The sequence below is a fragment of the Bufo bufo genome, chromosome 1 (assembly GCF_905171765.1).
Source record: "Bufo bufo chromosome 1, aBufBuf1.1, whole genome shotgun sequence".
In the NCBI taxonomy this organism is placed as follows: domain Eukaryota; kingdom Metazoa; phylum Chordata; class Amphibia; order Anura; family Bufonidae; genus Bufo; species Bufo bufo.
This window is the reverse complement of record NC_053389.1, coordinates 44,242,224-44,260,557: the sequence shown is the minus strand read 5'-3', so window position 1 is coordinate 44,260,557 and position 18,334 is coordinate 44,242,224.

The following is an 18,334-nucleotide window of genomic DNA, read 5'->3' as shown; positions in this document are numbered from 1 at the left end:
ACCTGAGGGGTGGGTTTGTACTGGCTGCAGGCAGAAAAATCCAGATGCACATAACACTTGCCTGGCATGTGGAGCCCCCATGCTTCGTACAGCCTCCTCTCTGATAGCAGTGGCTGCAAACCCCTCAGCCCCCCCCCCCCATTCTGGCTGCAGATAATGTACCGCCTCTCATCTCCTTTGGGGAAACACAGGAGACAACTCAGCCCATGACCCCCCTGCCAGCGCCCATATATCCAGTCATAAATGCTGACGGCACCTACTACGTACCAGAAAAGGGAGTGTCACAAAGAGTGAAACCAGTGGTGTCAATCATGATGGGGGCAGGAGAGGGGGGAATGAAGAGAACAGGAGCTGGAAAATCTAACAGACCGGAGGATCATAGAACAGACGATGAGGACAGGGAGAGTACAGGTGCAGCAGATGAGGAACCACCTGAGTTGGATGATATGTCCAGAGTAGAGAAAGAGAAGGAACTGGATCTGATGGTAGCCAAACTGTCTGGCCAAATAGACATCCTAACACGACAAGCCCAGACCTCAACAGCCAGGTCCAGTGAGGAGTATAAAACAGGAGGAAGATATGTTACGTTTAGCCCCACCCAAGCCACAAACTTAGTGAACTCACTCCCGGATCCAGAACTGCACCCTATGCCTTTTTACCGAGCAATAGAGCAGATAAGGAAGACGCATTCATCTGCATGGAGGGACTCCTTCTGGCCCACCATGCAGCGAGAATTGAATCTCCCACCGTATGCATCAGAAGAACACTTAAAGACATATGAGTCAGGGGAGGAGTTTAGTCAGAAATTGGAAGAATGGGCAAGGGGGAGATTAGCTGATCAAGCTACTCAGATACAAGATATGAAGCAGGATAAAAGTGAATCTGTAGAAAAATTTGCTAACAGGATGGAACAGATGTTCCGGGATCTAGGATTCAATCGCAATGATACAGTGCAAGTAAGAATGTTATCCAGTGCCTTTGTGGATGGGCTAAAAATACCTATCCAAAAAGCCTTAAAAATTGCCCACCCTGAGTATCGGACGGTTGACCTGGAAACACTTGTAGTAATAGCAAAAAGCATTGAGGCAGCCCCTCGAACTCATCCTGTCATGGTTAGCAGGGAAGGGCCCAGGGGAGCAGAAGACAGATTTCAGGATCCAGCCTGGAGAGCCCGTATCACCTGCTATGGATGTGGACAACAGGGACATTTCAAACGGGAATGCCCACATCGGCCAAGGGAGGGGCAGAGGAAACCTTCCCAATTTCCTTGGGCACCGGCCCAAACTGCCCAGGCAGTTCAACAAATGGGGGCACCCCCAAATCAACCGTAGGACGGGGGCAAGCCAGATCCACAAGTCGGAGAGGCCATTAATACTATGGCTTTGTGTCCTCCCCAGTGTGGCCCTACACCAACTGTGCAGCTGCAGGTGGGGGGGAACCCACACACCTTTCTTGTGGATACTGGTGCAGCCAGAAGTGTGCTCCGACTTGAAGAGATCTATGACCCGTCCTTTCTGGACAATATTACTGTACAATGTATTGGCATTGATGGAGAGGCAAGAACATCTGTGCTGACTAAACCATTGCCTGTGTCCTCAGGTTTAGTCCTTTCTCCCACGGTCCTGTCACAATTTGTAGTGTCTACTACCTGCCCTCTCAACCTCTTGGGGGCAGACCTACTCCAGAAAATGCAAGCAAACATCCAGTTCCATGAAGACGGAACAATTACACTTTCTTCCCTTCTACAACCAGAAGAGACAGTTATGCTTGCTGCCCTACAAATAATACAGGATGAGATATCTGGAACAGCTATCCCATCAGATGTAATGAAGCTGATACCTCCCCATTTATGGTCCTCAGGGCCACAAGATATTGGAAGACTAAAGGTCCAGCCGGTAGTAGTCACGCTCAAGCCCGGTGCCATTCTACCACGCAAACCCCAATATCCATTGTCAGTGGCACAAATAGATGCGGTGACTAAGCAAATCCTGGCATTCCAAGAAAAGGGAGCAATAATTTAAACAACCTCTCCGTGTAACACGCCCCTTTTCCCAGTTAAAAAGAAGGGGAAAAAAGGACAGCCAGACACTTATCGTATGGTACAAGATCTACGGGCTGTCAATGAAGTTACAGTCCTGGAAACACCAGTGGTATCAAACCCATATACTCTTTTGTCATGTGTGCCTCCAGAAGCCACCCGTTTCACTGTAATTGATTTGGCAAATGCCTTCTTTTATGTGCCATTTCATCCAGACAGTTAATATCTGTTTGCTTTCACACATGCTGGATGCCAATATACCTGGACGGTCATGCCCCAAGGAGCACAGAACAGTCCTTCTCAGTTCAGTAAAGCCATGTCTTCCATACTGGATGAATGGAGAATGGAGCATGATACAGTGACACTCCTGCAATATGTGGATGATTTGCTCTTGTGTGCTGACACTGCACAAACATGCAGAGAAGCTTCTGTTGCATTGCTACTCTTCTTGGCTCAACAAGGATGCAAGGTCAGTCTTGCGAAAATACAGTGGTGTCAGGACAAGGTGGTCTTCCTGGGCCATTGTCTCAGTCCTGGGGCTAAATACCTGACTGAAGATAGAAAGACAGCGGTTATGAAGATGACTGAGCCTGCAACACCAAAACAACTTCAAGCCTTTCTAGGACTCATCTCATACTGTCGACCATGGATTCTGGATGCTTCAATCCTCATGCAACCCTTGTATGATTGTGTTCCTACTCAGCCTTTCTACCTCACCTCTGAGGCCAAACAATGCTTTGAACTGCTAAAACAGGCAGTCATATCTTCTCCAGCCTTGGGCCTCCCGAACTACAACTTACCATTCACACTCTACGTCATGGAACGTCAAGGATATGCCACAGGTGTGCTAACCCAACTACACGGAGGCCGCAGTCGCCCTCTGGGCTACTACTCTGCCAGGCTTGACCCAGTGGCCAGAGGAAGTCCATCATGTTTCCGAGCCATCCATGCATGTCACTTGCTATTGGACAAAACGGCTGATGTTGTCCTGGGTCATTCACTTCAAATCCTGGCCCCTCATGACATATCAGCCATCCTTCAGCAAACTCAGCCAAAACACTTGTCTGCAGCTAGACATCTCAGAATGCAGTGTTCTCTCTTACTTCCGGATACGGTCACTATCAGCAGATGCCATGTCCTCAATCCAGCTTCACTCCTTCCTTTCCCTCAAGGGGGGTCTCAAGAAGGGAAGGACGACAACATCATCGATGCCACATACTTAGATGATGAGTTTTATCATGGGGAAGCCCATGACTGCCTACAATTAATTGTACAGGAAACTGAGCCCCTATGGAACATCAAAGAAACTCCTATTCTGGACCCGGACTTGACACTGTTTGTGGATGGATCTAGATACGCAGATGAAACAGGAAAATTCCACACGGGATATGCAGTTACCTCAATGGAATCAGTATTACAGCAACAACCCCTTCCACCGGATAAATCAGCACAGGAGGCTGAATTAATAGCTCTGACTGAGGCTTGCAAGATGGCAGAAGGGAAAACTGCAAATATATATACTGATTCACGTTATGCCTTTGGAGTAGCCCATGAGTTTGGACCAATATGGAGAAGCAGGAAGTTTCTGACAGCAGGAGGCACACCTGTGAAGAATGCGGAAGCTGTGCAGGCCCTGATGGAAGCCCTGAGCCTCCCCATACAAGCTGCAATTTTGAAGATCAAAGCTCATTCAAAAGCGGAAACTCCAGAGGCCCAGGGTAATGCTCTAGCAGACAAGGCAGCTAAAGAAGCGGCAGTGAGGGAAATGAAGGATCTCAGCACCATAATGGCTTTCGCTCCGGGTAAAGTGGCCAGGAAAGAAGGTGGAATTCCAAAGGGATTGTTCCTCACTAAGGATATCTTGGAAGAGAGACAATGTGAGGCTACAGATGATGAGCATGAGGTGTGGGCTCGGAAAAATGCTGGCGCAGATGAAGATCGAATATGGAGATTGGGACACCTCCTGTGCCTACCGAGAAGTTTATATCCAAATGTAGTCTGTTGGGCCCATGGACCCACACATCTAGGGAAGACAGCCATGAACAATCTCATATCCTCCATATGGTTTGCACCCGCCATCTCCACCTACACCTCTCAATATGTGAACAGCTGCATGGTGCAATCCAGGGAAGCTGGAGAAGGTTCCCACAAAGTGCCTAGCAAAACCCTTGTACCCTTTCCAAAGGATCCAAATCGACCACATCCAAATGCCCCCTGCACAGGGGTTCCATTATGCTTTGGTGGTTGTAGACATGTTCTCTGGATGGCCAGAAGCCTACCCCGTGAAGAACCAGACAGCGAAAACTACTGTGAAGAAGTTGTTGAACGAAGTGGTTTGCCAGTTCGGGGTACCTGAAGTGATCGAGAGTGATCAAGGGACTGCTTTCACTGCGGACATTGCAGAGGAAATATGGACAGCTCTGGGAACGCAATTGGCCTTTCATACACCATACCAACCACAAAGCAGCGGAAAAGTAGAGAGAATGAACGGCACTCTGAAACTAAAGATGCTGAAGATGGCCCAAGAGACTGGCAGACCATGGCCAGAAACCCTTCCAATTGCCCTGGCCAGTGTTCGCCATACTCCCAGGGGAAAAGAGAAACTATCCCCCTTTGAGATCCTATTTGGTAGTGCCCCTAAGCTAGGACAGTATTTTCCAGAACAGCTTGCATTACAGTATGACTGTCTAGCTGATTATGTGATTGCCCTATGTAAACATTTGACTGATCTACATTTTCGAGTTTTTTCTTCAATTCCAGATCCTGAGCAGATTCCTGGAAGTCACAAGTTGCAGCTCGGAGACTGGGTCCTGGTAAAGAAACACGTCAGAAAGACACTGGAACCCAGATTTGAAGGGCCTTACCAAGTACTGCTCACCACAGCTACCTCAATGAAACTTGAGGGAAAAAAGACTTGGATACACGCATCCCACTGTAAAAGAATCGCGAATCCTGACCCACCTCCTGAACAATGATGATATCCTTTTTCATTCTATTCATCATATGGGGGGGTTATGTAAGCTCAGACAAATGTTTCTACAAAGATGTGTGCCCAAAACCTCAGCTGAAATGTCATTATTGGGAACCACATTCAGACAGAAGTCCTTTAGTCTTTTGGGTCAACTTAACCAAAGAACTTCAAGTATATGACTTTGATTACTGTGATGTTGCTGATTGCAGATGTTATGATTTGATGACCATACAGGAGTATAAACTGTTCCAATACTATATCTGTGCTACTGAAGCAGGTAACTCTTACTGTTCCTCCTGGTCTAATGTCATCACTAACACAGGGGAAGATTGGGGATATAGGCCCCATAAGGCTTTAAAAAGTAAGGATGAACAGGGAAAGAACCTGATACATAGAATGCGTTTATTTGACAGAAAAGTGGGGAAAACTCGGCCCAGTGGTTGTCAGCTATATCCAAATACAATAACTTGCAAGGGTCCCCAAAAATGTTACCCCCTGACCCTAACATTGCAGAACCCACAAAGGACAGATCTGGGCATGTACGTACTCAGAAGATACCCGTCAAATTATAGAAATTATGCACCTTGGGGCCAGTTCTACCTAAAGGATTTGGCAAGTAGGTTCATTGGCCCCACTCCAACCCCTGGAAACCCCTTACTGTCCCTTGCTCGCAGTCAGGAGGGAAGGAAACCCTACACAGTGAAAGAAACCTTAGTCACAGAAACTGGCTTTGCAGATCATAATGTGTGGCTTGATTGGGTGAGATATACTACAGCCCAGGCCAATAGGAGTGCGTGTATAACTTGTGCTGCAGCCCGGCCCCACCTAGGTACTGTTCCTCTGCATCTCCCTCGAGATCATTTCACCTGTTTCCTTGGCCTATACACCAATTCCACATCTAAAGAGATAGCCTGTGAACAATGGAAAAACCAGTGCCCTCTTCTTAATGAAGGCCCCAAAATAGTTGGTATTACTATATACAAGGGCAACGACACTTGTTTTGAGATAGAGGGCAAGGAAGGAAAGGAGATGGGAAAATTCCCAGAAGGATATTGTGGTGAGATAGTAAATACCACTGGACAGGAGTATAAAATCCATTTGGTAAACCAAACCCAGGCTCTAGGAGATATAGTATGGATATGTGCAGACATGAAATTGAGAACAAAAATCGAGGTACAATGGCATGGTCAGTGTGCATTAGCCATGGTATTGGTGCCCTTCCATATTTTCGATATCCCTGATTGGAAGAAGGTTGTAAGTCATATACAGCAGTCTCCAAGAACCCAGGAACACATAGGGACGAGGGGAAAACGGGAGACTATTCCAGGTGGTAGTTTGGATGCCCATGTATATATAGATGCTATTGGAGTCCCGAGGGGGGTCCCTGATGAATTTAAGGCACAAAATCAAGTTGCAGCAGGATTTGAATCTATATTCCCAATAATTGTGGTAAACAAAAATGTGGATTGGATAAATTATATCTACTATAACCAGCAACGCTTTGTGAATTACACTTGGGATGCCCTAAAAGGTATAATAGAACAATTGGGTCCCACCAGTACTATGGCATTCCATAACAGAATGGCTTTGGACATGTTGCTGGCAGAGAAAGGAGGAGTTTGCAAAATGATAGGAGAAACCTGCTGTACTGTCATACCCGATAATCTAGGGCCCAATGGGCAGGTTATGAGTGCTTTAAAGGGATTGACCTCCCTATCTGAGGAATTAAAAAGGAATTCGGGAATAGACAATTCATGGGCAGAAGGGCTAGAGAACTGGTTCAAAAATTGGAAGCAGATGTTGTTGCAAATTGGTATCATCATTATTGTTGTTTTGATTTTGCTTGTTCTAATTATCTGCTGTATTATTCCCTGTGTAAAGAAATTGTTCAACAAGGCAGTTGATGAGGCCGCACCAGAGATGATGATGGGAGAATTGTATGAAGACTTTGATCCACAAAATCAGGAGCACTGATGACCTCCAGTCCCCCCATATAATGTCAACGCCGGTTAGGGAAAGATCATCTGACTTCCCCGTGCTCAAATCCAGTGTCACGGGAGGTTGTTCGCTAGGAATGACTTGTCGTGGAAGCTGGTGAAGAGGACGTCGGAGCATTGGGACAGATGGTTAGGTTTAGGGAGAGAATGAAATTCAAGAGGGGACTGTTAAAGATGTGTGAATTTGACTGTTAAAGATGTGTGAATTTTATTCTATGTTTTCTGTATATCTAGGACTGTAATGAGTTAAACTTTTTCTTCTCCAAGTGCCTCCCTCCCACCCCTCTCTTTGTCTAAAGCAGGAGACGAAGGGGGGCAAAATGCTGCGGGCAGTGTCTGATTTCTCACCTTTTTGCAGGTGTCCCATGGAGTGTGGTGGAATGTGTAGACCAATCACATGACTTGATGATATTTGTTGTTCACTGCCTATAGAGAAGCACCTCTTTGAAGTGTCACATATGACGTATGCAGTAGTAGTGTTAGACCGTCCACCATTAACAAATGGCCACCCTTAGATGTTTACAATTAGCTTAACATTCCAAGGTGGTATTCACTGCGCAGCTGTTGAGTGGTATCTCTGTTTCTCTTATCTCTTCTTAACTTTGACCAATGAAACAATGGTTTGTGTCTCAGTGAGGACTGCCCTCTTCTGAAGATATATATATGTCTACCTGATGTAATAAAAGTTAGAGTGAGATTGCTTTGACCAACTTCTGTGTCAGTGTTCAGTCTTTCTACCACGCGTGGAGATTAACCCCCTGAGGGTACATTGATTCGGAACACCAGAGTGTATCTTAAATGCCCTAATTGAAGTGTGGCTTTAACAATATACAGGCTGGTTGTCAGCAGTAATAGATGAATAGCTGTTCCTGTAGTATAAGGTGTGAGGATCTCATGTCTGATCACAATGTAATGATATTATATCAGTGATGTCAGTAACAGGGGGCGGGGCTCTGACAACCTCTCAGACATGATATACAGGCAGGTTGTCAGCAGTAATAGGTGAATAGCTGCTCCTGTAGTATAAGGTGTGAGGATCTCATGTCTGATCACAATGTAATGATATTATATCAGTGATGTCAGTGACAGGGGGCGGGGCTGTGACAACCTCTCAGACATGATATACAGGCTGGTTGTCAGCAGTAATAGATGAATAGCTGCTCCTGTAGTATAAGGTGTGAGGATCTCATGTCTGATCACAATGTAATTATATTATATCAGTGATGTCACTAACAGGGGGCGGGGCTGTGACAACCTCTCAGACATGATATACAGGCTGGTTGTCAGCAGTAATAGATGAATAGCTGCTCCTGTAGTATAAGGTGTGAGGATCTCATGTCTGATCACAATGTAATGATATTATATCAGTGATGTCAGTGACAGGGGGCGGGGCTGTGACAACCTCTCAGACAGGATAGACAGGCTGGTTGTCAGCAGTAATAGATGAATAGCTGTTCCTGTAGTATAAGGTGTGAGGATCTCATGTCTGATCACAATGTAATTATATTATATCAGTGATGTCAGTGACAGGGGGCGGGGCTGTGACAACCTCTCAGACATGATATACAGGCTGGTTGTCAGCAGTATTAGATGAATAGCTGCTCCTGTAGTATAAGGTGTGAGGATCTCATGTCTGATCACAATGTAATTATATTATATCAGTGATGTCAGTGACAGGGGGCGGGGCTGTGACAACCTCTCAGACATGATATAGGGGCTGGTTGTCAGCAGTAATAGATGAATAGCTGCTCCTGTAGTATAAGGTGTGAGGATCTCATGTCTGATCACAATGTAATGATATTATATCAGTGATGTCAGTGACAGGGGGCGGGGCTGTGACAACCTCTCAGACATGATATACAGGCAGGTTGTCAGCAGTAATAGATGAATAGCTGCTCCTGTAGTATAAGGTGTGAGGATCTCATGTCTGATCACAATGTAATTATATTATATCAGTGATGTCACTAACAGGGGGCGGGGCTGTGACAACTTCTCAGACATGATATACAGGCAGGTTGTCAGCAGTAATAGATGAATAGCTGCTCCTGTAGTATAAGGTGTGAGGATCTCATGTCTGATCACAATGTAATGATATTATATCAGTGATGTCAGTGACAGGGGGCGGGGCTGTGACAACCTCTCAGACATGATATACAGGGAGGTTGTCAGCAGTAATAGATGAATAGCTGCTCCTGTAGTATAAGGTGTGAGGATCTCATGTCTGATCACAATGTAATGATATTATATCAGTGATGTCAGTGACAGGGGGCGGGGCTGTGACAACCTCTCAGACATGATATACAGGCTGGTTGTCAGCAGTAATAGATGAGTAGCTGCTCCTGTAGTATAAGGTGTGAGGATCTCATGTCTGATCACAATGTAATGATATTATATCAGTGATGTCAGTGACAGGGGGCGGGGCTGTGACAACCTCTCAGACATGATATACAGGCAGGTTGTCAGCAGTAATAGATGAGTAGCTGTTCCTGTAGTATAAGGTGTGAGGATCTCATGTCTGATCACAATGTAATGATATTATATCAGTGATGTCAGTGACAGGGGGCGGGGCTGTGACAACCTCTCAGACATGATATACAGGCAGGTTGTCAGCAGTAATAGATGAGTAGCTGCTCCTGTAGTATAAGGTGTGAGGATCTCATGTCTGATCACAATGTAATTATATTATATCAGTGATGTCAGTGACAGGGGGCGGGGCTGTGACAACCTCTCAGACATGATATACAGGCAGGTTGTCAGCAGTAATAGATGAGTAGCTGCTCCTGTAGTATAAGGTGTGAGGATCTCATGTCTGATCACAATGTAATGATATTATATCAGTGATGTCAGTGACAGGGGGCGGGGCTGTGACAACCTCTCAGACATGATATAGTCGATTGGTGTAATAGTCCCATTTATCACACAATTTTCAAATCAAGCCATTCTGCAGTGACCCAATTCTACAGGAGTAATTAGGAAGGACACCAGTCATTAATTACCTCTGTTTGTAGGAGCAGGGGTTGTGTAAGAAGGGAGGACATGAACAGCCTGCTGGATCCGTGCAAACGCTAGCCCACCGTGCTGCCAGAAGTCCATTCTGGCACCATTCACTATAATGGGGGCGGACAGATCTTTTGCATCCCCATTGAAATTTATACGTTCGTGTGAATGCACCCTAAGGGCTCATGCACACGACCGTATGTATTTTGTGGTCCGCAAAACACGGATCCGCAAAAGCAAACGTATGACACCTATGTGACTTCCGTGTTGCATTCATTTTTTTGGTGGATTCATTGTAACAATGCCTGTCCTTGTCCGCAAAACGGACAAGAATAGGACATGTTCTATTTTTTTTTGCGGAACGGACATGCGGACATACGGACAAGGAATGAACACGGAGTCATTTCCGTTTTTTTTCAAGCCCCATTGAAATGAATGGTTCTGTATACAGACCTGTAAAAAAAAGGGAACGGAAACGGAAGAAAAATACGTTCGTGTGCAGGAGCCCTTAGTAAAATGGAAATAAAAAATATCAATCTCTTTAGGTTTAAGAAGTGGCCTGTTTTGGATTTCAGGATGAAGAGATTTATCATTTTAAAAGCCATGTTTTTCCATCTGCATAGCAGCATGAGGTTTTGTTTTTTGTGTGGTGTGTTGTATATTTTTTTTATAGAACCATACGGTACTACATAGCTTTTATGCTTTTTTTGGAAGGGGGGGGGAGTGACAAAGTGAACAAAAACACAAAGATTCCCCTATTTTTGGGGGGGATTTGTTATGAAGTTCACCGTGCACTGTATGTGACATGATAACTTTATTGTGCGGTTCAGGATAATTACCGATACACCAATACCAAATTTCTATAGTTTTTTTTAATGTTTTTCTAATCTTGAACAATAAAAGAAAACTTTAATTGGTGACATTTTGGGGTGCATACAACTTTTTGATCACTTTTTACATCATTTTATGGGAGGTGGGATGAACAAAAAAACAGCAATTTTGTCTTTTCATTTCTTTAGTCTTTATGTATTTCATTATTTATTTTATACAGGAGAAATAATTTGATCACCAAATAGAATTTTCCCTGGAATTCGGATAGAAGTCCACTTCAGATACTTCGATTCACTCAACTCTAATTATGTTTATTGAGTGTTTGTAAACCCAATCGTCCTCCATCTCTCACATTTGATCTAGCAATAGGTCTATATTGAGGTTGTACTAGAGTCAGGTCAGAGATTGGGGTGGCCCTGTTTGCAGGTGGGTGCTTTACCGAACCCCAGGCTAGACTATGGTGACTCCAGGGGTGTTTAAAGGAGTACTCTTGACTATGACTATATAACGTTGCCTAATCAGTTTTACTCTAGGAGGGGATAATATCAAACGCCTGCTGCAATGTAAAAACCAGACTGAAACTGTGGCTGCTGGAAGCACAGGACCTTCACAACATTTAGACTTTAGCTACTTAAACTGGATCTACAAGCTTAAAAATAAGTAGTGCGACACATAAAGGAACCCTCCAGATATAATGGCTCATTAATAACCTCCATGTCAGTAAATTAATTTGTCTCTGGGTGGAGCTTAGCAGTCACATGACTGGCTCTAGCATTAGATGCTTAAGTAAAGGAAGTGTTATAACATAAAGGAGTGGAGTCTAGTGTTAGGATAGGAACGATGTGACATGGGGATAACAACCAAGTGCTTTGACAATGTAAAAAAAAAAACTGACTCTAACTGTGGCTGCAGGAAGCACATGACCTCCATTAAGTGAATTAAGACTATTACTTTAAAACTGGATATAAAAGCTTTTTCCTGAAGCTATCATGTAGCTGGAACAGGCAATACCAGAAATGTATATCAAAAGACCCAGTGACAGAGCCACCATGTTGAGTATGAATGCTACACGAGAGTTGGTGGCTGCAGACGTCATGTCTCCCTTGCTCATAGAGTTCTGCATCTGAAATCAAAATATACAGATGTGAGGGAGTAATCTTCTCCAGAATGCACAAGTGTCATACATTCACCAACCAGACCCAGTGCTACAGATGTATCAATCAACCCTATGGACTGGGGATTGAATAAGTAATACCCCCCAACCTACAACCCTGATCCCCAAGACACAGAGTACAATGTACTGTATATCAAAACATCTGAGCACACACAGTTACAAAGTTTATTTATGGTGTAGTATCCCTTTAAATAGCCTGGGTACCCTAGAACTGACCAACTTAGAACTAAAGGGTACCATGAGACCCCAAAGACTGCATCACATATGATAAGCATATTCATCTTTTACTTTCGATTCACCTATAGAATGCCAGAGCCTCAGTGAAGACTGACACTTAATCAGTGCTGTAGAAAAGTGAGAATAATATTACTCTATAGCATTCAGGACCTATGGAAAGCTGGGTGGCTAGCCCTCAGTACATTATTAAGGCAGTCTGTCGGAATCAGTTTTCTGGCACCTCCTGTCTATCGTATTTACCTTGCAAGAGAAGATGAAAGCGACCAATCCAATAGGGAAACAGCAGCAAATCAGGTTGAAAATGGAGCACCCCAAGTAGTCCTTGTAGATGGGGGGACGCATTATAACCACGCTGTTCTGGGGAGGTAGAATTATAGTATTAGTGGGGGGTGGCAATGGGGTCACAACCACAGGTGGTGGGCAGTACCAGGGTGGAGAAGGATCAGCATAGTCCTGAAGACGGATCTCTTTGACATAAGGGTCTCCTACATTTGAGTCATAAGATGGGGGAGATTGATACATCCTTCAGTCTCAGAAGCATCTCACAGGTGCACATGGTGGCGGTTTATATACACAGGATACCGGTGTTTACCCCGTGTACAAAATAACGACAGCGGTCAGGACACACAAAAATCTGTGGTTTCCAGGAAATAAAACCTAGAAAATACAAGATATCTTATCCTGTGATTGTGTTTCCTTTACAAGGCAAATAATGATAAAGAGATACACATACAAGAGAGGCACAGGGGTGGCAATACCTCGCAGGGCTGGGTAACAATTCTCACATCTGTCACACTAGTCATATGATGAGCAGTACATGGGGATTATGGGTTTCACTGTCCATAAAAATATCAGCCTAAGGCTCTACAGCAAAGAAACTCTGAAAACAGCAGCTTTTCTTATACATAGGAGCAGTGTTATAGTAGTTATTTTCTGTACATAGGAGCAGTATTATAGTAGTTATATTCTTGTACATAGGAGCAGTATTATAGTAGTTATATTCTTGTACATAGGAGCAGTATTATAGTAGTTATATTATTGTACATAGGAGCAGTGTTATAGTAGTTATATTCTTGTACATAGGAGCAGTATTATAGTAGTAGTATTCTTGTACATAGAAGCAGTATTATAGTAGTTATATTCTTGTACATAGGAGGCAGTATTATAGTAGTTATAATCTTGTACATAGGAGCAGTATTATAGTAGTTATATTCTTGTACATAGGAGGCAGTATTATAGTAGTTATAATCTTGTACATAGGAGGCAGTATTATAGTAGTTATTTTCTGTACATAGGAGCAGTATTATAGTAGTTATATTCTTGTACATAGGAGCAGTATTATAGTAGTTATATTCTTGTACATAGGAGGCAGTATTATAGCAGTTATATTCTTGTACATAGGAGCAGTATTATAGTAGTTATATTCTTGTACATAGGAGCAGTATTATAGTAGTTATATTCTTGTACATAGGAGGCAGTATTATAGTAGTTATAGTCTTGTACATAGGAGCAGTATTATAGCAGTTATATTCTTGTACATAGGAGGCAGTATTATAGTAGTTATATTCTTGTACATAGGAGCAGTATTATAGTAGTTATATTCTTGTACATAGGAGCAGTATTATAGTAGTTATATTCTTGTACATAGGAGGCAGTATTATAGTAGTTATATTCTTGTACATAGGAGCAGTATTATAGTAGTTATATTCTTGTACATAGAAGCAGTATTATAGTAGTTATATTCTTGTACATAGGAGGCAGTATTATAGTAGATATATTCCTGTACATAGGAGCAGTATTATAGTAGTTATATTCTTGTACATAGGAGCAGTATTATAGTAGTTATATTCTTGTACATAGGAGGCAGTATTATAGTAGTTATAATCTTGTACATAGGAGGCAGTATTATAGTAGTTATTTTCTGTACATAGGAGCAGTATTATAGTAGTTATATTCTTAATCAAATCTCTTTTTATTGAGATAGCAAATAGTTAGAAAGTGCAACAGTACAGCATACGCCATACGCAGATGGCATCAAATTAGTGCAATCATATATAACCGCAGCCAAATAAATGAGGGGGGGGGGGATAAACAAAAATAGACATACAAGACACCGGATAGAGATAACGAAAACACAAACAAGAAGAGAGGAGGAAAAAGGGGGGGGGGTGGGAAGGGAAGGGGGTAGGTACAATGATGGCAGTATCAATCAGACCCCTATAAGGTTGTTCAAGGCGTTAGGTGACGATATGCTTTCCAGGGGCTCCATATATCTAGGAAACGAGGGCGAGTGTGAGATTCCCAGTGAGCCAGCTCTTCAAAGCGACATATCTGATCCACTTTCTCTTGCCACATCAGCAGCGTAGGCGCAGAGTCGTTCTTCCATAGCAAAGGGATTAGCAGACGGGCAGCAGTAAGAAGTAATGTTGGTAGGTTGTTCTTAGAGGGAGTAAGGGACACATTGGGGCACCAAAGCAGAACTAATTGTGCATTTAGACTTATATGTGAGTCACAGATGTGCCTGATTAAGCTCTCAATCTGTGTCCAAAAGGGACGGATTAGACTGCAGGACCACCATATGTGAGAAAGCGACCCCTTCTCTGTTCCACACCTCCAGCACCAATCGGGTATTTCCTGATTGAGATTATGAAGGAACTCAGGCGTTTTGTACCAACGTGTGAGTAGCTTAAAGGAGTTTTCCTGTATTTTGATACAACGACTGAATCCATGAGAATTGGAAAGGATAAATGCCTTTTCAGGTTCTGAGAGGTGGAACGAGAGCTCCTTTTCCGAGGCAGTTAGAAAGGACAGTGCCGGGGGTGTGGAAGAGAGAAGTTCCTTGTAGAGAGTCGACAAAGGCTTCTTCGGGGGGACCGGCATAACTATCTTCTTTTCTAGCCATGTGGGTTCCTTCGAGCAGAAGGGAGGGAGTTTCAGGTTCGCAGTATCTTTGCGAAAGGCCGCAAGAGCCAGGAAGGATTGCTTTTGAACCTACGGTAAGGCCCAAATTGTGTCCCATGCCAAGTCCCCAGCCGCAGATACAATGTCCTGCAGTTTGTGATTAGACAACTGACGCCAGACCCCGGTAGGAGTAGTGGATTCAGGGTGAGCTAAGTTTTGTAGTAGGTGCAGAGGGAGGTGGGGATTGGGGAATCTAAGATCTCTGAATCTGTATAATTTGGCCCACTCAACGAGCATGCCCTTCCAAATGGGGGAGGCAAAGGAATGTGAGGGCGTGCAGCTACGGAACCCCCATAGGACGAGAGTGTCCTTATATGTAACTAGGCCACGCTCTAGAGCTGTGCACAGGTTTGGGGAGCTTCGCGAAAGGAGAGAGAAGCACCTATTCAGGTGTGTTGCAGTGTAATACAGGTGGACATCGGGAAGGCCGAAGCCACCAAACCTCTTTTCCCTCGTCAACGTGGAGTAAGCTATCCTAGATGGTTTATTCGTCCAGAGGAAAAGGGAAAATCTTCTACGTAGTTCTCTAAAGTACGAAAGCGGGAGCCATATGGGTAATGTCTGCAGCAGGTATAGGAGCTTGGGAACAATGAAGGTCTTGAGATAATTCTTCCTGCCTATCCATGATATGAAAGGAAGTTTTACTGACTGTAGATGGGATGTAATTGAGTTAAGCATAGGGGTGTAGTTAAGGCTGAAAAGGTCGTTCAGGTTAGCAGAGATGTGAATCCCTAAAAATGTGATGTCCCGTGCAGCCCAGGTGAAGGGGGTGGAGCGTTTAAGCGACGCAACGAGAGCGGGTTTACAGGTGACATTCAGGGCAAGGGATTTGCTATAGTTTATTTTGAAATTGGAGACCCAACCAAATTCTTCAAAAATAGAGTGCAACCGGGGGAAGGATTTCTCCGGGTTGGTGGTCATAATAAGGAGATCGTCTGCAAACGCAGCCGTAAGGTGGGTGTGGGAAGCTTTCTGGAGACCTTCAATATCGGGATCTTGCCTGATTTTGCACAGGAGAGTTTCCATGACTATCACGAATAGCGAGGGGGAGAGAGGGCAACCCTGCCGAGTGCCATTAGTAATGGCAAAGGCAGGTGAAAGAGTGCCGTTGACTTTGACCCTGGCAGAGGGGGCCGAGTATAGAGAGAGAATAGCTGAAATAAGTTGATCAGGAAAGCCAAATTTCGACAAAGCCAGTGACATATACTGCCAGCTCACTCTGTCAAACGCCTTCTCTGCATCAGTGCTCAGCAGAGCTAGTGGAGTTGAAGTAGTCCTTGCCCAGTTCATAAGATGAAGGAGGCGAACGGTATTCTCATTGCCCTGTCTGCCAGAGACAAAGCCAACTTGTTCCTTGTGGATAACATCCGGGAGAACTTTTTGAATCCGTTGAGCCAGGATCTTAGCCCACCATTTAATGTCCGTATTTAGTAGGGAGATAGGGCGGTAGCTACCACATTGCAACGGGTCTTTATTCTCCTTATGAATAATGGTGATATGGGCTGTGAGTGATTGGGGAGGAAGGTGGCCACCCTCCAGGAGATAATTACATAAAGAGCTAAAGTGAGGGACTAGAACAGATTTAAAAGTTTTATAATAGGAGATGGTGAAACCATCAGGGCCAGGGCTACGTCCGGAGGGAATAGTAGCTAGAACTTTCAGGACTTCTGGGCCAGAGATAGGAGCCACTAGTTGGGAGGACTGGTCTGGGGATATGGAGGGAAGCTGAAGGGAGGAGAGGAACTTATTCGAGGCCTCCGCGATGGAGCAGGGAGATGATCCAGGAGGGGCCGGGAGGTTGTAAAGGTCTTCATAAAAAGCACAGAATGCTTTGGCTATGTCAGGGGTGGATTTTAGATGATTGCCCGCAGCGTCTTTAATTGCCGGGATGAAGGAGTCAGAAAATTGTTGTTTAGTTAGTGCCGCCATAAGCTTGTTCCCTCTGTCACCGTGTGCATATGACTTAAAGCGCGCACGTAGGAGCAACTTAGCCGAAGTAATGTTTAACATATCTTTTAGTTGAGATCGCGCGACCGAAAGCTCCTCCGCGAGGCTTATCGCTTGGGATTGCTTATGGCTGAGCTCGAGAGTAGCGATACGGGATAGGAGGGTAGACATGGCCTGGGCTCTTTGTTTTTTAATATGGGAGCCGAGAGCGATAAGCTCTCCACGGATCACAGCCTTGTGGGTTTCCCAGATTATAGCAGGTGAGGGAGGGGAGTGACCTGCGGAGTTAGTACTGAAAAACTCCTGTAGGGAGGTGGCTATTTTCTCAGATGATACCTGGTCCTGGATGATGGTTTCATTAAGACGCCAGTTCCGTTCCCGTGTAGGGAGGGCGGACAGCGATACCGTCAGAAAGACGGGGGCATGGTCCGACAACGTCATGCTGCCTATTCGGGTGTTTACAATTTGTTTGACATGTTCAGAGGAGAGAAAGACATAGTCTAACCTGTGGTGTGAGGACTTGGCATGGGAGTAGAATGAGTAGTCACGACCAGTAGGGTTCAGGGTACGCCAGGTGTCAATAACACCTAATTTACGTAGAGCCACCCTCAGGCGTCTAAGACGGACATGAGTGATAGCCGATCTCCCCGAGGAGAAGTCCAGGAGTGGGTCTAGAGTTACATTAAAATCTCCCCCTAGTATTACCATACCCTGTTTGAATGCAGCAAGCGCCGAGAGGGTCTGAACCAGCCATGCAACCTGTCCCCTATTAGGCGCGTAAATATTGGCCAGTGTAACCGGTGTGCCTGCTATAGAGCCCTTCACAAATAAGTACCGGCCATCAGGATCTGAGGAGGAGGCTGTAACCACAAAGGGCACCTGCTTGTGAATGGCAATACTGACACCCCGGCTAGCGGAGGTCTGCCCACTGTGGAACCACTGAGTGAACTTTTTGGAAGGAAGATTAGGAATCTTACCTGCCCGAAAGTGTGTCTCTTGAAAAAAGGCGATCGAGACTTTGTCTTTCTGTAGCAAGGAAATCACTTGGGATCTTTTGCACGGCTCGTTCAGGCCCCGGACATTAAGGGATGAGACTACAAGAGAAGCCATTTTAAATCAGTGGGAAAGCACATTGCAATCAAGGTCTGAGCGAACCAAGCACGAACATTAAAGTGGGAAAA